This window comes from Lontra canadensis, unplaced genomic scaffold (genome assembly GCF_010015895.1).
Source record: "Lontra canadensis isolate GAN:19392208 unplaced genomic scaffold, GSC_riverotter_1.0 scaffold1, whole genome shotgun sequence".
In the NCBI taxonomy this organism is placed as follows: Eukaryota; Metazoa; Chordata; class Mammalia; order Carnivora; family Mustelidae; genus Lontra; species Lontra canadensis.
Genome location: NW_022630995.1, coordinates 71259115 through 71285986, shown reverse-complemented (window position 1 = coordinate 71285986; position 26872 = coordinate 71259115). Strand labels below are relative to the sequence as shown.

The 26872-nt window shown below is 42.2% G+C and overlaps 1 protein-coding gene across 4 annotated transcripts in view; it reads right to left on the bottom strand.

Annotated features, from left to right (window-relative positions):
* ELF2 (E74 like ETS transcription factor 2) overlaps positions 1-6053 on the bottom strand; it is a 101634-nt gene extending 95581 nt beyond the window's left edge. For all 4 annotated transcript variants that reach the window (XM_032857447.1, XM_032857466.1, XM_032857457.1 and 1 more), the window contains exon 1: positions 5787-6053. The gene's annotated coding sequence lies outside the window, so the exon portion shown is untranslated. The remainder of the gene's footprint in view (positions 1-5786) is intronic.
* Between the last annotated feature and the right edge of the window lie 20819 nt (positions 6054-26872).

Sequence of the window (26872 nt, the reverse complement as noted above, 5' to 3'; positions counted from 1 at the left end):
GTCATGATCCCTGAGTCCTGGGATCAAGCCCCCCATAGGGCTCCCTTCTCCTCGGGAAGCCTGCTTCTCCCCTCCTACTCCCCCTGCTTGTGTTCCCTTTCTCGCTGTGTCTGTCTCTGTCAAATAAATAAATAAAATCTTCAAAAAATAAAAAAGGAAGTAGAAAGATGGAAAAATATTTGCAATACAAACAGTAAGCATAAGAGAGCTGGAGTGGCTATACCAACACCAGACAAAATATAACTAGAGACAAAGAGGAATCTTTCTAATGATAAAGGTCAGCTATCAGTAAAACAATTATGTATGTAAAGTGTAACTAACAATGCCCCCAAAGCATGAAGCAAAAACTGACAGAACTAAAAGGAAAACTAGACATCCCAATAGTAATAGGGATTTTAATCTGTCTCTCAATAATTAATAGTATGGCTAAACAGAAAATCATAGAAGGCCTGAAAACTATCACTCAACTTGACATGACAACTACAAAACATTCCACCCAACAACAGCATATTCTTATCTAGGACATACATATTCTTATCTAGTCCACAGGGAACATTCTTCAGAGAAGATTACATACTAGGCCATAAAATTGTCTCAATAAATTTAAAATGAGAAAATCATACAAACTATGTTCTCCTACTACAGGGGAATTAAAAAATCAACAACAATGAAATGTAGGGAATCCCCAAATAATTGGGGATTATTATCATTATTATTATTATTATTATTATGCTGTACATTTCTAAATAACCCATAGTCAAAGAAAATATCAAAAAGGAAATTTTAAAATATTTAGAAGTGAATAAAAATTTTAAAAAGCAAAACATAGGGGCACTGGGGTGGCTTAGTTGGTTAAGCAACCAACTCTTGATTTCAGCTCATGTCATAATCTCAGGATCATGAGATTGAGCCCCATAGGGGGCTCCACGCTCAGCACGGAATAGGCTTGAGATTCTCCATCTCTCTCTGTCCTTCACCCCACTTGCACACACACTCTCTCTCTCTCTCTCAGATAAGTAAATAAATAAAAGCTAAGACTATATATTGTATGGTTCCATTGCTATAAACTATCCAGAAAAGGCAAATCCATACAGACAAAACACAAATCAGTTGCCTGGGACTGGCTTGAAGGGGGTGGGGTAAGGGTTAACTGCAAACAGATGAGAGGTAGTTTTTGGAGGGCACAGAAATGTTCTAAAAATGACTTATAAGCTTAAACCAGTCCTGCTGTCAGTCTGTGGGAGTCAGGTATTGTGCAACTCACTGAGTCTCTGCTGTCTACCCCCATGTTGAAGATGAGCTCTGCCTCTCCATCCCAAGCTAGAGTACCTGGAGCTGGCCTCTTGGCCTTCTGTTGGCCCAGTGTGTAGAGTTCAGCAACTTTATGCAGATAAGCTCTGCCCCTGCCCACGAGCAGGACCTGCCAGTCTGAGGAGATCCTGGACTTTCCCCCTAGCCAGCTGGGCCACCAGCTTCCCTCCCCTGACTCTGGGGGAGTCTTGGGGGAGGGGGTTGTCTCCCCAGTCCTCTCTCACAGAACTTCCTTTGCTGAATTAAAGTTTGTAAATGCTTTTAAAGATAAACAAACAAGGAAACAAATAAATCTGGTTTGTAATGATAGCTCAATCTCACATCTTTATTCATTCATGTATTATTGATGGACACTCAGGTTGCTTCTATATCTTGCAATACTAAGTTATGATGCAATGAACACAAAGGCACATTATCTTTTAAAATTAGTGTTTTCATCTTCTTCAGATAAATAGCCAGAAGTGGGTTTGCTGGATTGTAGTTCTATTTTTAGTTTGCAGAAGCTCCATACTGTTTCCATAGTACCTGCCCTATTTTGCATTCCCACCAACAGTGCACAAGAGTTCTCTTTTCTCCATATCCTTGCCAACACTTGTTATTTCTTGTCTTTCTGATAATAGCCATTCTAAGAGGTGTGAAGTGATATCTCATTGTGGTTTTGACCAGCATTTCCTTGATTAGTAGTGATGTTGAGCATCTTTTCGTGTGTCTGTTGGCATCTGTATTTTTGGGGAAATGTCTATTTTTGGGGTCCTCTGCCTATCTTTTAATTGGATTTTGCTTAATATATTGAGTTGTAAATTCTTTATATATTTTGGATTACTGACACCCCCCCTTATCAGTTACATCATTTACAAATATCTTCTCCCATTCAGCAGGTCCCCTTTTCATTTTGCTTATGGTCTCCTTCACTGAGCAAAAAGCTTTCTAGTTTGATGTAGTTCTACTTATTTTTGTTTTGCTGCCCTTTCCTGAGAAGACAGATGCAAAAACATATTGTTCAGACAAATGTCCAAAAGCTTACTGCCTATGTTTGCTTCTTAGAACTTTGATGGTCTCTGGTTTTCATTTCAGTCTTTAATCCATTTTGAGTTTATTTTCATATATGGTATAAGAAAGTAGTTCAGAAGCACCTGCTGGCTCAGTCGGTGGAGTGTTTGGCTCTTGATCTCAGGGTCAAGAATTCAGGGCCTAGGTTGGGCATAGAGATTATTTTTAAGATAAATAAATAAATAGATAAATAAACCCAAGAAAGTGGTCCAGTTTTATTCTTTTGCCATGTAGCTGTCCAGTTTTCCCAGCACCATTTAATGAAGAGACTGTCTTTTCCCTGTTGTAACTTCTTGCCTCCTCTGTCAAACATTAACTGACCTTATAAGAATGGGTTTATTTCTGGACTCTATTCTGTTCTATTGATCTGTGTCTGTATTTGAGCAAGTACCATACTGCTTTGACAACTACTATAGCTTTGTAGTATAGACTGAAATCAGGAAGCTTGATATCTTCAGCTTCATTCTTCTTTCTCAAGATTGTTTTGGCTATACAGGGTGTTTGTATACAAATAAAACTCTATACAAATTTAAGGATTATTTGTTCTAGTTCTGTGAAAAATGCCATTGGAATTTTAATAGGGATTGCAATGAATCTGTAGATTGCTTCAGACAATATGAACATTTTAACAGTATTAATTTTTCTAATCGATGAGTATGGTTTATCTTTCCATTTATTTGTATCATCTTCAATTTCTTTCATCAATGTTTTATAGTTTTCAGAGTAAGGTCTTTTAACTCCTTGGTTACATTTACTCCTCAGTATTTTATTCTCTTTGATGCAATTTTGAGTGAGATTGTTCTCTTAACATCTCTTTCTGATAGTTCATTATTAGTGTACAGAAATGCAATAGATTTATGCATATTAATTTTCTGTGCTGTGTACATACTCAAGAGAAATGAAAACACAACCACAAATAGTGTACAAAAATGTTCACAGTAGCATTGTTCATAATAACTAGAAAGTAGAAACTCAAATATCCACAAATTAACAAATAACATGGTATAACCATACAACAGAATATTACTTAGGAATAAAAATAATGACATAGGCTACAACATGAATGAACTCTAAAAACATTAAGCTAAGTAAAAGAAACCAGTCATGGAAAAAATCACATATTGTAGGGCTCTACATTTTTTTTTTAAGTGAGAACAAGTGCCTGCTCAAGGAAGGAGGGTGGGGGAAGAGAATCTTAAGCAGACACCATCCCCAGCTCAATCTCAGGACCCTAAGATCATGATCTGAGCCAAAATCAAAAGTTGGATGCTCAACCAACTGAGCCACCCAGTCACCCCTGTATGATTGTCCTCATAAAAAATGTCCAGAATAGATAAATCTATAGAGACAGAAAAATCAGTGGCTGCCTAGCGCCAGGGATCTTGGGGGAAAAACGAGAGTAACCACTATAGGATTACTTTTCGGAATGATGAAAACGTCCTAAAATTAATTATGAAGATAGTTGCGCAACTCTGAATACATTAAAAACCACTAAGTTTTACACTTTAAATTGGTGAATTGAATGGTATATGAATTATATCTCAATAAAACCGTTACCCAAAACAAAACAAAACAAAGCCAAAAACAAAAAAACCATGGGCGTACAAAGCCATCAATACTGGTAGGCCTGCCACATCCAAAGTTACCAACCTATTATTTAGGACACAAAAATCTCGAAGTTATAAATATCTTCCAATTATACTCTCATAAGTTTGTAAATGTGTGTGTGTGTGTGTGTGTATCAGAAACTAGAAGCAATGATTAATCAAAGTAATTAAATCACTAACCTTAAAAAACAGGTTGACATTAAATATTCAAATTTCAAATGCCCGAAATATTTCTATTTTCTACTTCATGTGTTTACGAGGAGATAGCTGCTCGATGATATTCATATAAACGCACCGCATAAACTGTATGGCCCTACCTATTAACTTTCATCATTCCTGAATTCTTCAAACGTAATTCAGTAATTTCCAGGCTTATAAAAAGTCATTTTTACTTTTTAAAGAAAAAGAAACTCCAAAATACAAATATCCAATCATGCCTTAGTGAAGTGTACATTGTTCCGTGATTTTGGCACTATTCTGTGATTATGGCACTAAAGAAAGTGCGTAATTTACCTCTTTATAGTGACTCATAGGTAAAAAGAAAAGCAAATCTGATTACCAAACACAAGATTACTGTTGTATCATCACCGGTTTAAATTAAATACACAACTGAAGTAAATGTTCATGAAGGGGGGAAATTTTACAGTTTTCGAGTGAAGTGCTCCCCCCTCACTCATTTAAACTAGTACCAATAACTTAAAGAAAGGCTGTTCTGCAACGAATCTAGGTCCTAGAAAGAGAGCCCAGGATGCTGGCACATAAGAAACACCAGAAACAGGGCAATCTGGATTACTCTTGGCCTTATGGAATATTTTCTGTTTTTTATCGACACGGAATAAAAACGCCCGACTGGAGCAGGGAGGTGGCGGGGTGGGGGTTCGGCTACTCTACTCGCAAAGCTGCTCCGGCCGCCAGCACCAGCCCTAGCAGAGCCCTCACCGTTCCTTTCCCGCGCCCCCAAAACATCCAGTAGCACGGTCCCAAGGGGACAGCTTTTCCAAGAGAGGATCCAGAAGGCGGTCACCGGACGCGCGTTACGGAGCCCGTTTTTGTTTTGTTTAAAAAACAGATTCCTATCACAGCCAAGCCTCCCTAACCCCGGGGGAACTGGGGTAAGTGGCAGCAGGGGCTGGCGTGGAAAGCGAGAATAAAAGAATAACCGAGTACAACCTGCCATGCAAGCGAGCCGCGGAGAAAAGGAAAGGTAAGAGGCGGCGATAAGGCCCGACGGGGAAGGAAACTGGTCTCCAGTCCTCCACGCCACCCCGCGCGGCCGGAGCCTCCCAGGTCCCGCCCCGAGCTCGCTGCCCTACCCCGGCGCCGGCCGCAGCCTCCCTCCCTACCAGACCCTCCCAGGACGCGCTTCCTCCGGAGCCGGACCCCCGCCCTGGCCTCCCCGCGGGATAAGGCGGGTCAGTTCTGTCCGCTCCTCGGCAGAGGTGACTCGCGCGGCGATGTAAACACAGCGAGACCAGCTGCGCTCAGCCCATCCCCCCCCCCACCACCCCGCCGGGGTCCGTAACCTCTTCCCTCAGCCCTGCCCCGCGCCCCGCGCTCCCCTCGGGCAGGCGAGCAGCGCGCCTTTCCCTTTCTCCAAGTCCCGCTTCTCGACCGTTGCCCGGGGGCACTTAGCCCCCTTCCCCAGCTCCCAGCCGTTGTCACCGCCACAGCCTCCGGAAAACCCTCGGCAAACCCCGGAGCAAACAACACAGGCGCGGGGCGGGGGTGCGGAGGGAGGAGGCGGCACTCGGGACAGCGAGGCTTTATCACCGCGCCCTCCGCGCTCCCTCCCACAGCCTCGGCTGCTCGCGCTCTTACCTGCTCTCCGCGTCGCCTGGGAAGACCACGGCGTCGCTTTTCCTCCCGGCAGGGCCGCGGACTAACACCGCCGCCGCCGTTGGCCGGGGCGTCCCGAGGGAGCCGGGGCCTCCCCGGCAGCCCGAGCCGCTCCACTGGGAGAGGAGGAAACAAAACAGCGGCGAGCCGCCCCGCGCAGCGCCCCCCGCCCGCGCCGCCCCACCGATCCCCAACCGCCGAAGCGACGGCGGCGACACAGAGCCCGGCGCGGGGAGCAATGGTGGCCCCCGCCCTCGCCCCGCTCCCGGCCCCCTCCCTCCACCCCCCACTTCAGCTCCTCCCCCTCGGCCTCCTGCCGCCGCCACCAGGACACTCGAGTCCGCCTCCCCCACCCCGCCCGCTCGGAGCGCTCCTCCCCTCCCCACGCGGCGAGGGGGGGCGGCACCGCCAGTCACCGCAGCGTCTGTCAAACCGGGGCCGGCTATTTATACCCCGCGGGGCCTCACCGCCGCCGGCCCCCACCGGCCCGCCAACCTGCCTCAGTGGCTCTCGACTCTCGCCCGCCCCTTATCCCCCAACTTCTCCCAAACCCGCCTTCTCAGGTAAAGACTCTGGCCACTTGTCCCGTTCCCTGCTCCGGGCTCCCCCATCCCACTCTCGGCTCCAACCCCAGACTGGTGCAGGGGCCCCAAGGCGCGGGCAGGCGCGTGGGGGTAGCGGGGCCGCGCGTGCACCTGCAGCGCCCGCCCGCCCCCTTCTCCCAGCTGGCCCGGACCGCACGCACACACCCTCGCCACTCTGCGAAGCCTCCCGCGGGCCCCGGCTGTCACTCCATCCCCAGCTCTGGACTGACTCCCTTCTCCAGGGACAGCTCCGCGCTCTGGCAGTCCGACAGCTACTGGGGGCGGAGGGTTGGATAAACTCCTAGTCCCGGTCCCTCCAGTCTCCACTCCACAGCGGTGAAAGGTGGGGGCGCGGGCGGGCCGGACCGCGCCGCCGGCCCCGCCCCGGCCCCTCCCCGGTCGGTGACGCTCGTGGCGCACCGCCCCTCCAGCCTCGCGCCCTCGGCGCCGCCCGCTCCTCCTCCCGGCTCGCAGACGCCCGGCCTTGTACACCCGCGACCCCGCCCCATTCCCAGAAATTACCACCCGCCCAACGGCCGGGCCGCGCGGCGGTTGGTGCCCGCGTTTGCTGACGGTCGGGTGGCGGGGCTCAGCGCGCAGCTGCGGAGCGCGGCGGGCGGCCCCTTGGCGCTGCCCCCCGAACTGCGGGCGCCCGCACCGAGCCATTGTCGCTCTTCGCTCGGTAGCGACGGATAAGTAACTCAAGTCCGAGTATTGTTGTTGCGAGAATGCGGGAGTGTACTGGTGCGGGAGTCTTTCGGTCCAAGTGCCTAACGAATTCGAAAATGAAAACCCAGCAGTAGCTGCACGCTTCTGGCTTCCCCACTTTCACACAAAGGGGAACCTTTGAGCAGGGCACTCACGCGCCTTCCAATGCACAAAAGCCAATGACACGGTACCCTCGACTGTGCGGCGTTTGGAGCGCCTCGCGAATGATCTTTCTTACGCACAGTTACGCATACAAACGCAAAGTTGTGCCTCGATTTAATCCCCCACCACCACACTTCGCCGCCGCCGCTTTTCTTGTATTTGTTTCTTTAACAAAGAGCGATGACTGTCCCGGTGCGCGGAGGGACTAATGCTAGTCCCTCTCGGGCTCCTGCAGCCACTCTGATAGACCTGACGCGGTATCCACCAGGTTCATCGCTCGGCTCCAGCCTTAGTCTTTGCAGCTTCATAAACAGTCATGAGAGAAGGAAAAAAACCGTGAAGAATTTAAGTGGTAGCTGTTCTTTAAAGTAACATGAGAACTATGGAAATAACCTTAGAGTAGGGCTTAAATGTCAGAGGGCTGTCAGCCCCACTGATGTGTTCCTGAAGAACGGAACAATTTAATGATCTCTTTCTTTTTGAAAACTGTTAATGTCTTTTTATTTACCGGAGGAGGGGGTACGGGGGTGGAAATGGTACTCTTTCTTTTCCTATCTGGAAAAGCAACTCTGGTGACTCCTTAAGAGATTTTTTACTTTTAAACCTAGGGGGAACCTGGATGGCAAATAGGGTTAATCAAAGAGATCCTCTTAACTCTGATGAAGTTTTATGGATCCCTTAGTTCTAAAACATGGCGACTCTTGACATTCTTTAGAACTAAAGAATTCAAATCTTTAATACACAAACAGGATACTACAAACATAGAAACAGTTCTAGGGCAGTATTTCTAATCTCACATTTCCTGTAAAATCGGGAATCATTGTCCACTCAATAGATGTAATGAATTAATAATGCTACTGACTCTTGGTGACAATAACGTCATATTAAGGAGCATGCAAGGACAAAGCCTGATTCCTGTAGTTAGGAACAGATCTCACCGCCTGGGTCAAATCATTCCTGTTTTCAGCTACCATGAGAACTGTATCTCTCCTGCTGCCAGCTGGAAGTAACCTGGAAGGTCCCAGGTGGATAACAATGGTAAATAACGCTGTTCTCAATTCTTCAGTGCCCCTTCCATGCATGTTCTTTGAAATGTGGCTTTGCAGTTCTTCTAATTAGAGACAGAAAGTTTCTCCACCCTACTGATGTTGGACTTAGGTTATTCCACTTGGTTTTGGCCAAGAGTATGGGCAGAAGTAACAGTGTAACAGTTCTGAGCCTGTCCTTAGGTGATTTTTCATGTTTCTGCTTGCCTTTCTCCCATGCCTGCCTTTCACAATGTGAAGAATATCCCTGGGTAGTCTGCTGGTAAAACAAGAATGAGAGACATGAAGCTGGTCTAGAACCATCCCCAGCTTGGAGCCTGTGACCTGCAGAAAAAAAGGAATTGTTTTAAGCACTGTGTTTGGGAGTGGTTTGCTACCCAAAACTAGTGTTCCAATAGCTGACTGGTAGAATAGGAGATGGAAGGATCTGTTCCCTTGGCATTGGCCTTAAAGGTGGCAGCCTGATGTCTCTGGGGCAGCTCTTCCATAGTGGGTCTTGGAAGGGCACATCCTTTGTGGAAGCCAAGTAAAAAACCTAGAAAGTGTGTAGCATGGCATTCTAAAGACCTCAGATTCAGTAGGAAAGGGATGATGTGGTCAGTGGTCCTAGATAATGAACATAAACTTCAGGATCTCCAGGTTGTAACTAAACTGCTCTTGCTTCTGGGGTGCCTGGGTGGCTCAGTCAATTAAGTGACCAACTCTTGATTTCTGTTCAGATCGTGATCTCAGGGTCATGAGATCCAGCGAAGGGCTCTGTGCTCTTTAGGGAGTCTGCCTATCCCTCTGCTCCTCCCCATCCTCATACTCTCTCTCTCTCTCTCTAAAATGAATAAATCTTCAGGTACCTGGTTGAGGTGTCTACCTTCAGCTCAGGTCATGATCCTAGGGTCCTGGGATCAACCCCCACATTGAGTTCCCTGCTTAGTGGGGAGTCTGCTTCTCCCTCTGCCCCTTACCCCCATGCTCTCTCTTTCTCTCACTTTCTCAAATAAATAAAATCTTTAAATAAATAAAATAAAATAAATCTTTTTAAGTTGCTCTTCTTTTTTTATATTATACAATTCATTTTGTAATTATACAAGTACTTCATTAATGCATTCTCATCATCAATTTTCAAATAATACAAAATGGACTTTTTAAAAAAGATTTTATTTAATGATTTGTCAGAGAGAGAGCGAGCGAGCACAGGCAGACAGAATGGCAGGCAGAGGCAGAGGGAGAAGCAGGCTCCCTGCCGAGCAAGGAGCCCGATGTGGTACTCAATCCCAGGACACTGGGATCATGACCTGAGCTGAAGGCAGCTTCTCAACCAACTGAGCCACCCAGGTGTCCCCAAAATGGACTTTTTAAAAAGCCAAGTCTCCAGCTTTCCTTCCCTACTTCCCTTTCCACTCCTCACCCTGCATACATAACCAGTCTTTCCACATCTCTACCTTTCCACAAGTAACCATGAATGATAAATTAACGTTTCAGTTTCCTGAAGTTTTTCTGTGCATTTATATACATACACATGTAATTATGTAGACTAACTATAAATGAAATGGTATAATATGTGTATTAGATAGACTGCTTCTGCACTTCTTTTCTTGGTTTATTTACACTTTGTTCTCTCTTACTACCTAAGAAAGTCTTTTTTAAAATGTCTTCAGTATAATGGATTAGCCAAGAGAAGATGTTTTCCCACTTTTATATCAGAATGTTAAATGGGAAAATGAACTTTTAGGGCCAGATTAGGAATGGGAGTGATAATCAACATGAGGAGCACAGAAGACTAAATTCTCCTACTGGAAGCTGGCTACCACAAGGGCATTCTGCACTAGTGAACTCTGAATCACTGACAGTCTTTGAACCTGTTGGAGTCCTTCATTGCATATAGGCAAATCCCTATGTTACCAACAACTATGTAGACTCTACAAGAACAGCCAGAAAAATCTCTTCTTCTGCTTCTCTTTAAAGAGTAAGTGGTTCTGGGATACCTGGGTGGCTTAGTCAGTTAAGTGTCTGCCTTTGGCGGGTCATGATCCTCAGATTGGATTAAGTCCCACACCAGTCTCTCTGCTCACCCGGGATTTGGCTTCTCCCTGTCTCTTCTCCCTCCCTCTGCCTCCTCCTCCCTCTCAGCCAGGAGTTGGCTTCTCCCTCTTCACACTTTCTCTCTCAAATAAATAAAATCTTTTAAAAAAAAGAAGAGAGTAAATGGTTCTGGGTGCAATTGTCCAGTTATATCCTGGTATTAACCTACCTTATTTAAAAGCCACTATATCCATCCCTTCCACCGCCCCTTTCTGGGCTTCTACAAAGCTGATTATTCATAACTCTCACATACTCTGGTTCTGCAAAGGAACCCAGGCTCCAGACTCACACTTGTTTTAGGTACCATTTTGCCTTATATGCATCAGAATCTCTAAAACATTTTATTTTATTTTATTTTAAAGATTTTATTTATTTATTTGACAGAGATAGAAATCACAAGTAGGCAGAGAGGCAGGAAGAGAGAGAGGGAGAAGCAGGCTCCCCACTGAGCAGAGAGCCGGATGGACCCTGAGATCATGACCTGAGCTGAAGGCAGAGGCTTAACCCACTGAGCCACCTAGGAGCCCCCTCTAAAACATTTTATATTAAACAAGTTATAAGAGGCTTTCCCCAGAAAATGTTCAAAACCTCGGGGGGGGGGGCTGTTAATTTGCAACAATTTCTAAGAATGAAATTTGTACCATCAAAAGCAATCAGATAAAATAAGCAGAAAGTACAAAGTTTGAATATAGAACAGAAGTTAAGTCCTCATAGAAGGGAAGTTAAATCCTCATGAGTCACACGTGTAATTTTACCTTGTACTGTTTTCTAGTAAAACAAGTACTTGAAGTCATTTCATACTTTGAGTTCTTGATATATTTTTAAAGCAGCTTTCTCTTTAAGAGAGTGCTTTACATTTTATTAGTTCTCTCAACAAATAAATTACTTTTAGCATACATTTTATTGCTTTGTTAAAATATTTGAAGTTTTAAGATGGATTGTATTTTATTCTAGTTAGAATTTCTAATATTTTTTAATGATAAAACCAATTTTTGTAAGCAGATTTGCCTCCTTGTCTTTATTATAAAACTTAAAAATCCAAATGAAATGTACATAAAGACAATTTTATTGGTGATTTAAGATCATATTAATCTTTAGAGTTTCTTTTAATAGGTTTCCTATTAAAAGCCAAGATAAATGCCATAGTAGTTAGTTAAAATGCAAAGATAAATATATTCCATGGGGAAAGTTCTGAAATAAATTTCCATATTTGTGAGCTGACTAATTTTCAAGGGCATTTAACTCTGTTTCTTCCATGCTACCAAGTTAAAATGAATTAATAAAAAAATTTTCTTTCCGTTTATTTCCTGGATCACTCTAAAGATTAGAAATGCAGACCAAAAACTTTGTTTTTTCCACTATTTGTTTTCTTTCTTCTCTGCAGTTTTTTCCTATTGGCCAACTAATTAGAGCGAGGGGCATTATTTTAGTAATAGTAAATAATAATGAAATAATAACAATAATATTGACCACTATTAGTATACTACTAGGTACTTTTTCTTAATCTTATGACTTTTTACGAGTATCTCCATCTTACAGTTCACATCCAAGGTAAGAAAGGTTAAGCTACTCATTCAAAGTTACACAGTTAACAATAGAGTTGGACATTCAATCCTTCTCGAGAGCCCATGCTTTTAACCACAAGCACTTCTTAAAGTACAGGTGTGTTTTAACTGTTCATGATCAAACAACAAGGACAAAAAGTATTGCCCTCTCCTTCAGCTTTGACACTAGCCTCATGTCCTATTCTCCCAAATTCGCTGGGCTTGGATGCCACCTTGCAGGTCTACTCACCTCTGCTTGGGTCCTGCTTTTCCTAACATAGCAGATGGTTGAGTGTTTCTGGCCATTTTCCTCATCTCCCTCTCTCCAGACACTCCTTCCTCCACCAATTGCCAACATATTCCCTCTCTTCCTGTTCCTATTTCCTGTTTTTCCTGTCTGCTTCACTGTGTCTGACTAGACCTCCCACATCTGCTGATGACCCCGACCACTAAGCAAAAAGAGAGAGAGAGATTAGGGTCCGGATAAGAAGCCAATCAATATGGAGGATGAAAAGGTCACTATAATTAAGAACAGTAATTAAAATGTGAATACCAGGCAGGAAAAAAAAAATGGAATAAATGGGAAGATGGGCTGAGTGTTTTAACATACTATGAATCTAGGGGCATCTGGGTGGCTCAGTTGGTTAGGTGTCCAGCTCTTGGTTTCGACTCAGGTCATGATCTCAGGGTCGTAACATCCAGCCCTGCCCTGGGCTCTGTGCTCAGCAGGATTCTGCTTGAGAATCTCTCCCTCTCCCTCTGCACTTCCCTTGTTCTTGCGTGCCCGCTCTCAATCTCCCTCTCTCTCTCTAAAATAAATAAATAAATAACAAATAAATAAATCTATCTTTAAAATACCATGAATCTATATAAGGGAATGGAAACTCCTATAATGTGAAGAAGAGAGGGAAATAGTAATAGTTCTACAGTTAAAGTTAATATTCAAGAGTTCATGATAGGTATAGTAATTAATAATAACTGTACTTACATGTGATCAGAGTCCAAAGTACCCACAAAATACTTTTGAAATTTAGCATCATCTTAGTAGTGTTGATTGAATGTGTACTTACTTTTCACCTTTTATTTTAATCCCCATAACAACCCAGGAAATACTGTTATCATTTGCAAACTATGACATCGAGGTGACAGAAGAGTAAAGCAACTTTCTCGAGACCACCAGCAAGTGAGCAGGGGAGCCAGGCAGGAGACCCCAAGCAGGCTGGCTCCAGACTCCATGTTCCTGCCGTTCTGCTCTGCTTCCTCCTCCTCTGTGTTGCCCTCTCCAGGATTGAAGGAGAGACCAGGCCAGCTTCTCCCTATCCTGTGCTCTCCTTATGAACAAACCAATACCTCTGATCTGTGATTTGAAATGAAAGGGCCTTATTCACAATTCAGCCAGCCTAAAAGTACAGAATTTCTACTTTCTACTAGAAGAGAATTTTCAGAGCCCAGTTACTAAGTCTGCATTTTTACTTGGTTACCTGGATGGAGAAAGAAAACTAATTTTTTTAAAAGATCTTATTTATTTATTTGACAGAGAGACAGAACACATGAGCAGGGCCAGCAGCAGGCAGAGGGAAAGGGAGAAACAGAATCTCCGTGGAGCAGGAGCCCACCAATGTGGGGCTCAATCCCAGGACCTTGAGATTTTGACCCCAGCTGAAGGCAGACGCTTAAACAACTGAGCCACTGAGGTGCCCCAAGAAGTAAGCTTTGACAGATGGAAAGGGCAAGGCTGGAGTCCCCAACCTCCAGTTTTCAGTCTTCTAGATCTGTCAGGAATATTATGTATTTACTCTGACCCAATTGTTCTACCGTTAAGAACACTGAGGCCTAAAAATAAGTGATTGCTTTTGTTAATGCAGGACAGAGTTGGAATTTGAATCCCGCTTTTCTTATTTTCACAAGCTCCCTTTTGAGGTCACTGAGGTGAAAGTTGGGAAAGAGGAAGGTCTTTGGAAATGCTGACACCCTTGAGCCTAACCCGGGAAGTTTAGCAATAACAGCCTCCCTCTCACTAACTAGGTGGGGCAGGGCAGGAAACCGAGGGACAGAGTAAGACACGGGGGGCTGGGGCAAGAAGCCACGGGTAGAAGGAGGGAGAGAAGCTTGGATCTGGTGAGGCAGAGAGAGAGAGGTGGGAGCCAACCCAAATCTCAGGAAAGAGCTAAAATTAGTTAGGCAAACTGTGAACTCAAATGTAGGCAGTTATCTACTTTATGATTGTGTCTAAAGCTAGCCAAATCCATATGTTCAAAATTATTTTGCTTTTCAGTTTTTCCTCAGGATGTCCTGTATATTTTTATAAGGTGGTTTACATGTATTATAAGCCGATTTTGGTGTTTTTCCAACACTTCTATGATGGAAAACTTAATCATTTTTATATTGTTTTAGCGAAATTTCAGTCTTTAATATTTTTTATTTACCATTAACCCAAAGAGCCCCTTAATCACTAACATGGTATTTGCTGAATTAGGCAGGAACTAGATACACTGAACTTCCAAATGACAGGGCTGAGTAGAGCAAGGGGCAAATTTGTATTGAAGTAAGATGCATATCTGGTTATCCGACCAAATGAGTAGCACTGACTCTTTTTGATTGTAAAATTTTAAAATGGCAACAGCAGGTGCGTCTGTAAGTGGTCTAGATAACTTGAAAGTAGATTAATGAGTAGTTCCCAGGACCATGGTGCGTGTGATTGACTTTGTGAAACCCTCACCCCACAAAAATAAATAACTGGGATCCTGTTTTCCAGTAGCAGATTTTTGGAGTGAGATAAATGAATGAGGTAAAGGAATGAAAAAGTAAGATAAAAGAGTATTTTGTGTACTCCAGGTATACTCATTGTTTCTATTCTTAGAGCAAAATATTTCAAAGATCTAATGCAAGTAGAGCATGTGACTCTTGATCTTGGAGTTTTAAGTTTGACCCTCATGTTGGGTGTAGAAATTACATAAAAATAAAATCTTATAAAAAAAGAAAATACAAGAAAAAAGAGAAAGCAAAGTATGGTAAATTCAGGGACTAAGGTCATTCAGTATCCTAGGTAACAAACACTTCACATTTGGGGTGCCTGGCTGGCTCAGTCAATAGAGCATGTGATTCTTGATCTTGGGGTTGTGAGTTCAAGCCCCATGTTGAGTGTAGAGATTACTTAAATAAATAATCTTTTGAAAAAAAAAAAAGGACTTCATGTTTTTTAAATGTTAGAAATTATGAAATTCACATCAATTTGAAATGAATAGTATGACAGTAGTGTAAGAAAAATCTTGATGAGCCAAGAAGAGATGAAATTTTTTTAAAAATATTAAAAAATGAGCACCTGGATGGCTCAGTGGGTTAAGCCTCTGCCTTCAGCTCAGGTCATGAACTCACGGTCCTGGGATCAAGCCCCACATGGGTCTCTGCTCGGCAGGGAGCCTGCTTCCCCCTCTCTCTGCCTGCCTCTCTGCCTACTTGTGATCTCTGTCTGTCAAATAAATAAATAAATAAAATCTTTAAAAAAAAAGTATCCTAACAGTCAAGCTTTATAAAGAAATATGGCCTCGCTTAATCAAATATAATTAGAAGCCTCCAAGAATTAGCCTAAGAAAGTGAATTTCCATGTTGGGAGGGGCAACAGATTTACCCACTACCACTCTGAGAATTTAGTCTTCCCTGTGACACTCACTTTGATGATCACTTCCAGTCCTGTACTGAGCCATTAAGTATGTGCCTCCCAATTAACATTTTCTTGTACTCCCTACTCTTGTCTCATTAGTTGTGAAGCTCTTTAGCTTTTCTATCCATTCTCCTAAATTTCATTCTTACAGATTTTTCATTCTGGCAGATTTTTAAAAGCTGATCAGTATCTCAAATATTATAAAATCCAGAAAAATAAAATATACGATACTATTTTTATTAATCAGCTGCCTGACATGCCTCTAAAGTAATTTTATTACATTCACTGGCTACATAGCCTTTCATTGCTTCTCCATGTGATGAGTTTGCAAATATTATTTTCTATAGAAAGAATATAAAGATAACTAAATTTTTTGTCTAGCTTAGAATATTAAAATTTGTCTTCTTAAAAATTTTTTTGAAGATTTTATTTATTTGAGGGGTGCTTGGGTGGCTCAGTTGGTTAGGTATCTGCCTTCGGCTCAGGTCATGATCCCAGGGTCCCGGGATCCAGCCCCACATCAGGCTACTTGCTCAGTTGGGAAGGCTGCTTCTCCCTCTCCCGCCCCCCCTGCTTGCGTTCTCTCTCTCACTCTCTCTCTCTCTCTCTCTCTCTGTCAAATAAATAAATAAATAAATAAAATCTTTTTTAAAAGAAGAATTTCTTTATTTGAGAGAGAGCAGAGTGGGAGAGCGAGTGAGAGCTGGTGAGCAACAGCAGGGGGTGGGGCAGAGGGAGAGGCCCACTCCCCGCTGAGTGGGCCCCCCCCCCCCAACCTGGGGCTCTATCCCAGGACCTGAGCTGAGGCAGCCCCTTAATCCACTGAGCTACCCAAGCACTCCAGCAGGTGTGTTTAAATGCTGTAACTAAAGATGAGAAATAGTTCATCTAAACCATGAACCTCAAAAAAACAAACAAACAAAAAACATGTAACTGTTGTAAAATACTGAACTAGTCTACAAGTTCAGGCACTGTGGAGGCAGCTGTCGCCAGTTCCAACCCTCTCCCAACAGGAAAAATAGCCAGTTGTGGCCGGTACAGACTCCAGAAATAAGTCAATGGAGAGAAGTGATCTGAACCAACTGTGGTTAGAATGTCTCACTTTTACAAAGTTTATAAAACCACTGTGAGTATATCGGTGGGGCCCATCCTGGGTTCTCCACAGCAGTCAGTTTAAGTAAGAAGCCCTAAACTTAAAGCTTATTAACCTGAGGCCCAGCTGCCCACCTGCCCCAAGTTTTTCTGAATCATCTCAGTTCCCTTATAAAATACTCTCTTTTTTGGCTTAAGCTACATTAAGTTGGTTCCCATTTTTTGCAAACCAAAATGTCTCATACGAGTCTCTGTTATACTATTATATTGTCCCCAGATTACTACATTAGACCTGTAACTAGCATGCTTGGAATTCAAACTCATGACCCCAAGATCAAGAGTCCCATGTTCCACCAACTAAGCCAGCCAGGTGCCCCTCTAATTAGTATACTTGATGCTGTTTCCAATTCCAATTGGTTTCATACATTCCTGCCAGATTAATCTTCTTAAAGCATAGCTCTGATGATGTCATCACTACTCAAAATCTCTGAATACAGACTCCCCAACTTGGCATTGGAAGTGATGGGGTTCAGGACATACTGCCCCAAAATTTGGCATGTTGGCATATTAAATACTTTTTTGGCATGTTAAATATTTTAAGCTGAAGCAGTTTGATAAAATGGCAGAAGCAGGAAGGTCACTCTGACCTCCTATCCTCATCCCATAAAACCTTCTGTGAGAAGCGCCCTCTCTATACCCAGAGGAAAGAAACATCCTTATCTCTGAAGACAAAGGAACATCCAGAAAAATCCTGACAAACAGGCCTTGCTAAGTTTCCCACGTTTATTACAATTATCTCATACTCCTTAACCTATCATATTTTTCTATTACTGTCCTCTCTTCATCAAAGCTAGCATAAAAGAACATAGGTCTGTTTCTTTGGATCTTCATTTCTGTATGAAGATTCCCAGGTCATGTAAAACTTATATTAAACATGTTAATATATATTATGCAAATAATATATATTATATAATATTATATGTTATATAATAATATATTTTATTATATTAATATAATATGTTTAATATAATATAGATAAATTATTTATATTTCTATTTATAATATATAAATATAAATTAATATGATAAACCATAATTAATATAATATTTATATTATATTATTATATGATATGTATTTTTTAATAATATAATAATCCTGTTAATCAGTCTTTGTCCATTTACTTTTCAGACCAGCAGCCAGGAACCCTATGAGGATAAAGGAAAATCTTTTCCTCCCCTACAAAAGCCTCTGTAAAATGGTCCACTGCCCATCTTACCAAGTTTATTTTCCAGCATTTTCCTTGATGGAGTCTTGGCAACAGCCACAGCAGCTCTCACTCATCATGCCCTGAGCTCTCCCACCCACGTGCCTTTGCTCAGGATCCCCCTCCCACGTACAACTCCCTCTCTTACTCTGGGTGTCATAGCTGCATGTCCTTCAAAGTCCATCTCAAATATCCTCTCCTTCATAAACTTTTCCCTAATTTCCTAACAAACTTCTCATTCCCTACCCTAAATGTGATTTCTCCCTTCTCTTAACTCACTGGATCTTTTGTTTCCTACTTTACCACTGACACTATATTTTTGCCTTAGTTTATAATCACTGTATACAGGAGCCTCACATCTTACATGGACAGCAGCTCCAAAGTCAGCAAGCAAGGGGGAAAAAGGGTTATAGTCCAGAAAATTCCTGGAAATTCCTCACAAGGTGCCAATTAGGGAGCAACCTACTGTTCTCGCTGGGTCTGCTGTGCTCTCCTTCAGCACGGAAAGACATCACTGTTGCACCCCAGAGGAAAGGAATTGGCCTTCATGGAGAGACCCTCCTATATAAGTATTACCAAATCTTCAAAGCTTAAAATCCCCCTCAATTTGGCGATACACCTGCCCTCTGAGTGTCACAGGAACAGTCCAGGACAGTTGTTTCATTTTCCCGTAGCACACTCTCTCCAGAGCGCATACCCACCGAGGAGAGAGTGAGGAGGAACTTCCTCCCCATTTAATTTTTCTCGCATTCCCTCAGTGTAGATGGTTGAATTCATGTAAATTAAATGCACATAGAATGGGATTTTATAGTGGAGAAAGTACTTAAGGGGGTTAAGGTGCGGACTCTGGCACTAGACGAAGTGAGTTTGATTCCTGGTTCCACCACTTACCAGACGTGGAACTTGGCCAAGGTGTATGATGACTTTTTCTCTTACACCCCACTTTACATCTGCAGAAAGGAACAATAAAGGGGACTAGTTAATAAGCTTGTTGTAAGGATTAGATTAATTGATCTTTAAAGTAATACTATGTGCCATCTAGGCCTTACATGAAATTAAGTGAGCTAATAATAGATAAAGCACTTAGAACAGCGTCTCGGCATGTATTAGTACTCAGTATTACTTATGAGTATCACTTGTCTTTCTGTCTCACTTCCCTCATATGCTTTTAAAGGATTAAATGAGAGGGGACACCTGGGAGGCTCGCTTGGTCAGTCTGCCTTTGGCTCAGGTCATGATCCCAGGGTCCTGAGTTCGAGCCCCGAATCAGGCTCCCTACTCAGTGGGGAGTCTCCCTCTCCCTCTTGCCTGCCACTCCCCCTGCTTGTGCGCTCTCTCTCTCTGTCAAATAAATGAATTTTTTTTTAAAAAAGTATTAAATGAGAAGCATTTAGAACAGTGCCTACCACAGAGTAAGTACTCTGTAAAGGCTGGCTATTACTATTATGCCACTATTGTGTCCTCCCTATGCAAGTTTCCTGAGGACAAGGACATCATCTTACACAATTTTACATTCTTGCAATGACTCCAGTAGTGTCTGCTACACGTGAGCCACTCAAAAAACAGTTGAAAGTCAGATAATGTTTTCCTCCCCCAAAATACTAAATCACATTGATTTTATTTTTTATTTTTATTTATTTTTTTTAAAGATTTTATTTATTTATTTGACAGAGAGCGATCACAAGTAGGCAGAGAGGCAGGCAGAGAGAGTGAGAGGGAAGCAGGCTCCCCGCTGAGCAGAGAGCCCGATGCAGGACTCAATCCCAGGACCCTGAGATCATGACCTGAGCCGAAGGCAGCAGCTTAACCCACTGAGCCACCCAGGCGCCCTGATTTTATTTTTTAAAAAAGAAATCATTTCAAAGCATCAGGGCATTGAAATCATTTTATTTATTTTATTTTTAAATGTAATCTCGGGCATCTGGGCGGCTCAGTTGGTTAAGGGACTGCCTTGGGCTCAGGTCATGATCCTGGAGTCCTGAAATGGAGTCCCATATCCGGCTCCCTGCTCAGCAGGGAGTTTGCTTCTCCCTCTGACCCTCCCCTCTCTCATGCTCCCTTTCTGTCTCATTATCTCTCTCTCAAATAAATAAATAAAATCTTAAGAAAATAAAAGTAATCTCAATGCCCAAGGTGGGGCTCAAACTCACAACCCTGAGATCAAGAGTCCCATGTTTTACCAACTGAGCCAGTCAGGCATCCTGAATTTCATTGGTTTTAATTTTTACAAGCTTTTTATAAAGAAACCAAACAAACATATATTCATGAGTACCTAAATGACTTTCCTATACTCTTAAGCTGTCTTTAGCGTCTTGCAAGGAATTCTTCCTTGCAAGAAGTCACCCAGGTGGCACTGAATAGCTTCCAGAGCAAGAAGTTATTCAAGTACCAGAGTCAGACTGTAAATTACTTGGGGATAAATGTTGACTTCAGTTTCTCTGGGTTTTATTTTTACTAAGGACATTTGTGCTATAGCAACTGATCTTTTTTTTTTTTTTAAGATTTTATTTATTTATTTGACAGGCAGAGATCACAAGTAGACAGAGAAATAGGCAGAGAGAGAGAGAGGCGGAAGTAGCCTCCCTGCTGAGCAGAGAGCCTGATGATGCCTGCTCAGCTGGATCCCAGGACCCTGGGATCATGACCTGAGACAAAGGCAGAGCCTTTAACCCTCTGAGCCACCCACGTGCCCCTACCAACTGATCTTTAAATTAATTCATGTCAATTCATGATCTGTGGTTTTAACCATCTTGGAAATGATCTTAGGACATCAAGAAATATATCATCTTTGATTTCTAACTGATTACCCATCTTTTGGTATCTTATGTGTTTTTGTATCGTTTTTGTCCTTTTTTTTTTTTTTTGTCCTTGTCCTTGTCCTTTTTTGTCCTTGTATCTTTTGTATCCTTTTTTACCCCCACGTCCGGTGTGGGGGTAAAACTCATGACCCTGAGATCAAGAGTCTCATGCTTTCCCGACTCAGTTTTGTATCTTTTAAATAAAAGTAGTAATACCAACTGATCTCCCCCAAATTTGATGACAAATAGGGAAATAAACAAAATGCTTAGAAAGTTAGTAGGACTACTGTCTATTAGTTAAAAGACTCCATTGTCAGAGATGACGTTTTTCTCCTCTTTCACAGTTCACATCTTTCAAAGGGACCACATGGAGAGATAGAGAAAGGGAGACTCTCAAACAGCATCATCACTGAAACAATCTTTCCAATCAATGGGATCACAGAGGTGTCAGCCAGATAGAGCTTTGTTAACCCAAGTAGGTGTCAAATGCTCCTCTTTCTTACTTTAACAAATGGGGAAATCTTATTCTTCTAGCAACTAGTGTGATCATTTCTCTTAGGAATGAGACCTACCTGTTGGGAAAGTTCCATGTTTAGCCAGCAGAGAAGCTAAGATTTAAGTGTGAAGAGCTATTCATCAAAAGGAGAATAAGGGGAGGAATTTGTTGATTGCACTAAAGAGATAGGGGGTAGAGTTGGAGCCACAGAGATGATAGACAGTTGGCTGTGTCCCGTGAGATGCATTCATTCAGCAACGCAGCAAATCTTTGGCAGAATTGTTAACCTCATAAAGTGCTTGGCGGGTATGGAATTCCAGTGCAAAACAATGAAGAGCATGCTTCCAACATCCATCTTAGCCTAAGGTCAAGGGAGCCCCAAGGAAGCAATCTTTAAGGAATTCACAGAAATCTAAAAGCAGATTCGGGGCTCTCACAGTCCATAAAATAAGTGAGTGCTGGGACCAAGTTTTCCTAAATCTCTGAAGAGTGGGAGGCCCCAGTCCTATCTGCTTCACATTATTAGTAGTATTAGGATGAAGGTAGCTTATTTTCAAAATTATGAATAATTAAACAAAATGGGAGAGATGAGAAATAAACATTTTAAGTAATTTTAACACAAACAATAGAACATTTGCCTACAAAACCAAGCAGATCACTTTCAGTATTAGAGCAGAAATGAATTATAAGAAGGAAATTTCCTTGCTATATTAACAATTTTGAGTGGAATGTGTGAAAGTACTTAAAATAGAGATTGCTCTACTTTATTGTAGCACCTATCCTTATCCTGCCTAGAAATTATAAGCCCTCAAACAGAAATAAAAATTTTATCTTTTCTTATCTAAAGATTTAATTTTTGAGATTAAAGTTGGCCTTGGGGTGCTGGTGACTCAATTGATTGAGCGTCAGACTCTAGGTTTCAGGGTGGTGAGATGCAGCTCTGTGTTGGCTCAGGGCTCAGCACCAAGTCGGCTTGAGAACTTCTCGCCCTCTCCCTCTGCCCCTCCACCCTGTGCTCCTGTACACACACACACTCTCTCTCTCTCTCAAATAAATAAATCTTTAAAAAAATAATAATAATAAAAATGAAGTTGGCTTTTTTTCTTATTGTAAAAGCAGAGTATGGCCATTTTGGAAAAGTTTTTAAATTTGAGAGAGTAAATCCATGCCTTTTAATTTAATTTTATTTATTTATTTGTCAGAGAGAGAGAGAAAGCACAAGCCGGGAGACCAGCAGGCAGAGGGAGAAGCCGAGTCCCGGCTGAGCAGGGATCCTGATTCGGAAATCGATCCCAAGACCCTGGAACCATGACCTGAGCTGAAGACAGACATTAAACCTACTGAGCCACCCAGGCATCCCAATCCATGCATTTTTTTTTAAAAAGTATTTATTTTGGGGTGCCTGGGTGGCTCAGTCGTTTAAGTGTTTGCCTGCATCTCAGGTCACAATGTCAGGGTCCTAGCATCAAGCCCCGATTCAGGCTTTCTGTTCAGCAGGGAGTCTGTTTCTCCCTCTCCCTCTCCCTCTGTGCTCTTTCTCTCGAATGTAAATAAATAAGATCTTTTAAAAAATGAATGCAATAAAATATATTCTTTCTTTTTTTTTTTTTTTTGACAGACAGATCACAAGTAGGCAGAGAGGCAGGCGGAGAGAGACAGGAGGAGGAGGCAGGCTCCCTGCTGAGCAGTGAGCCCGATGCAGGACTCGATCCCTGGACCCTGAGATCATGACCTGAACCGAAGGCAGAGGCTTTAACCACTGAGCCACCCAGGCGCCCCTTTTTTGTTTTTTTTTTTTGTTTTTTGTTTTTTTTTGACAAATATATTCATTTTATTTTTAGATTAATCTCTACACTCAGACAGACTTGACCTTGCATGTGGATACTATTTGGCTATCCTCCTTCACCACCACAGCTCAGCCACTGAGAAGCCATTACACTTTGAACTTCCAGTTTACTCCAGTGGACCTCTAGTTTATAATAGTCTTCCCAACTTACTCCTTTTCTCCATTAAAAAGAGCGTACCTCTTCTTTGTTCTCCAGACTTAAATATGGTTCTGCCAGCAGCTTATTTGCCCTGGATTGCAATTCTCCTTTATTCCTGAATAAACCCATTTTTGCTGGTAAAATAATTGGTAGCTTTTATTTTTACGATTAACAACAAAATACTGACTTGAGCCAGCTAAGCCAAATACAGCAATAAATTTATTGGCTCACTTATCCAACCCATGGACAGGCAAGGAGGATTGTAACAAAGCCACTCATTTTCAGGTTGCTCAACTCTCCATCTTTCTCCTCTGCTTCTTTTAATAGTTTGGGTTTATTTTGCAAGCCAGCTTGCTACATTGAGAGAGTGTAGCCTTCAGGCTCATATCATCAGTGTCCCTGGGCATCATGGACTAATTCTTACCCAACACAGGAGTCCTATTTCCATAAGAAAAGAAAAATGTTGGGAGAAAACATTTTCAATATTCTTCATTCTTTGGCTGCTGTCTTCTCCACCACACAACACTCGTACACCTAACTTCTTCCCCTACATATAATTCCAGAAGTGTCCTTGCCTAGCCACTATGCAGCGTTGTCCCAGCTCCAGGAGCTTTATGTCAGGTCAGTTCATGATCAGAGGGATGCCTGGGAGGCTCAGTTGGTTAAGCGTCTGCCTTCAGCTCAGGTCATGAACTCAGGGTCCTGGGATTGAGCCTTGAGTCAAGGTTCCTGCTCAGCAGGGAGCCTGCTTCTCCCTCTGCCTGCCACTCCCCTGCTTGTGCTCTCTCTCTCTGTCTCTGACAGATAAATAAATAAAATATTTTTTTAAAAAATCATGATCAGGATGTTGAAGCATCTCGTTTCCTTACAACTTACAAGTAACAATAAATCTGAATATCCTTGCTACCCGTAATAAAAAATAAGATAAACATTCTTTTCAAAGCAATGTTCAAAAGAGGGCAAATGGAAAAAGCCATACACAGAGCATAGGCCACGACTTCCTGGAGAGGGATAGCAAGTCAAGTCTTTTGTGGACTCAAGAGCATTGAATCTCGGAGGGAGCTCTATAGAGGGGCCACTACCAAGGCTATCTATGTCTACATGTCTTAGCTGAATGGGTAGAACTATAAATTTATAGATAGCGTGCAACTGATGCAGTTTTCATGTCATGATCCCAAAATTTTTTAGAAGCTGCTTAGGCATAACTGAACCCAGTGGCATTTAAATTAAATGGCAATTAGAAAAAGAAAGAAAGATGCCATGCATACAGATGTCAAACCATTACCCTGACTACCCTGTACACTTTACTAATGTGGCTTTCTTTTTCTTTTTCAAAGTAAGTTCTACACCCAACGTGGAGCTTGACCTCACAACCCTGAGATCAAGAGTGGAATGCACCACCGATGGAGCCTGCCAGGTACAGCTCAATAAGAGTGGGCAAAATGAAATAAAAAATAAATTTAAAAAGAAAAAAAAAAGGAAAGAAGGAAAGACCTAAACAAGGGAACATGTACTTGGTATCTTCCACAATAGACATTTATGCCTTATCGTTGTATTGTGTTCAGGATTTTAGGCAGATTTCAGTAGAAGGTAAAGAAATTCCTAAGGATATCCTTCTCTTTATTGAGAAGAATATTTAGAATATTATAAGAAATATTATAGGGGCGGCTGGGTGGCTCAGTGGGTTAAAGCCTCTGCCTTCGGCTCAGGTCATGATCCCAGGGTCCTGGGTTCGAGCCCCACATCAGGCTCTCTGCTCAGCAGGGAGCCTGCTTCCCTCTCACTCTCTGCCTGCCTCTCTGCCTACTTGTGATCTCTGTCAAATAAATAAATAAAATCTTTAAAAAATATATTGTAATGTCCTTATTTTTGTGAGGTAACAAATATATTAGTAAGTATGAATATTGACAAAGAAAGCCAATCCATGAAATGGGCAGTATCTAAAGAATATCTTGAAAAAAAAGACATGTGGGGACGCCTGGGTGGCTCAGTTGGTTAAGCAGCTGCCTTCGGCTCAGGTCATGGTCCCAGCGTCCTGGGATCGAGTCCCACATCGGGCTCCTTGCTCGGCGGGGAGCCTGCTTCTCCCTCTGCCTCTGCCTCTGCCTGCCATTCTGTCTGCCTGTGCTCGTTCTCTCTCCCTCTCTCTCTCTGACAAATAAATAAAATCTTAAAAAAAAAAAAAAAAGACATGTGAACATGGAATCAAAGACAAGGAAATGAGCAGGACAGTAAGTTATTTGGTTCTAGACTGACCCCTTTAGCGGGTCCATCTGGAGCCAGCTGAGGTAGTGCTGACCATATTTAACCCAGATATTCCTGCCATGGGGCAACTGTGGGAGAAGAGTCTGATATTGAGCCTGACTTTTAGGTGTGCCCAAACTGAAGCATTGGGGAGGAGAGGGTGGGGGGGGGGTGGGGACCAACTACCAAAGCATCCTCAGTGAACAAGCATGCTAAGTAATTCCATATTTTACTTCAGAGTTCCAGGTCCAATGGATTCATAAAAATGTAGTCATCTGCATAGCATGTCGCAAAGTCCAAAACTTACTGTAGATGTTTCAAAAAGATAAAAGTTTTATGACTGTTCAGTTCATACAACGAAGAAAATACAAAAGTTAAGTTTTTCAAATAAGAGTTAATATCACATTATTCACATGCAATTCTGTCAATTTTGAATGTAAACTGTTGTTTAAATAAAAGATAGAATGGAATTGACAAAGATATGATTATTTGAGGGGCGCCTGGGTGGCTCAGTCAGTTAAGCGTCTGCCTTCTGCTCAGGTCATGATCCTGGAGATCTGGGATCAGCCCCATGTCAGGTTCCCTGCTCAGCGGGGAGTCTACCTCCCTCCCTGTCCTGCCTTGAGTTCTCTCTCTCTCTCTCTTTAAAAGGGAAAAAAAAAAAAAAAACCTTAAAAAAGTTAAGGTCAACTGTATATTTAAAAATGGTTAAGATGGTAAATTTTACATTTTATATATTTTACTGCAATAAAAATAATTGAAAAAAAGGTAGAATTAGACATAGATGGCAGTGTACCTTAGATACATCATTAAGTTTGCTACCTAACTGATTAATTGCATATTTTCTCATGACTAAAAATTAATATGTTCCAGACCTGTACTGACTGTCTGATATGGTAGTTACTGGCCACATGTGGCTTTTGAGCACTTTTGTTGTGGTTTGTCCAAATTGACATGTGGTGTAAGTATAAAATACTCCAGATTTCAAAGACCTAGTTAATAACCCCCCCAAAAGATAAAATAGCTCAGTAATAATTTTTTATTGGTAACATGGTGATGATAATACTTTAGATATATTGAGTTAAATAAACTATATCAAAATTAATGTCACCTTTTAAACTTTTTAAAATGTCGATATTAAAATATTGAACTTTATACACATAGCTGGCACTCTATTTTTGGTGAACAGTGCTGCTCTGCACAGACTTTCTGACAGCAGGAAGAGCTTAGCCCTTGTCTGCACATCCTGGGGACAGGGAGGTGAGGAACAGTGTGGGCAGTTCTCCCAGAAAATGAAACCCTCAAGTCTAAAAATCAGGCCATTATTCTTACAATGGAATACTGAAATATTTGTTTTGAACTATATGAGCCTAAAATCTGTTCAGAGTCATCATTTAAGAAGTTTTAT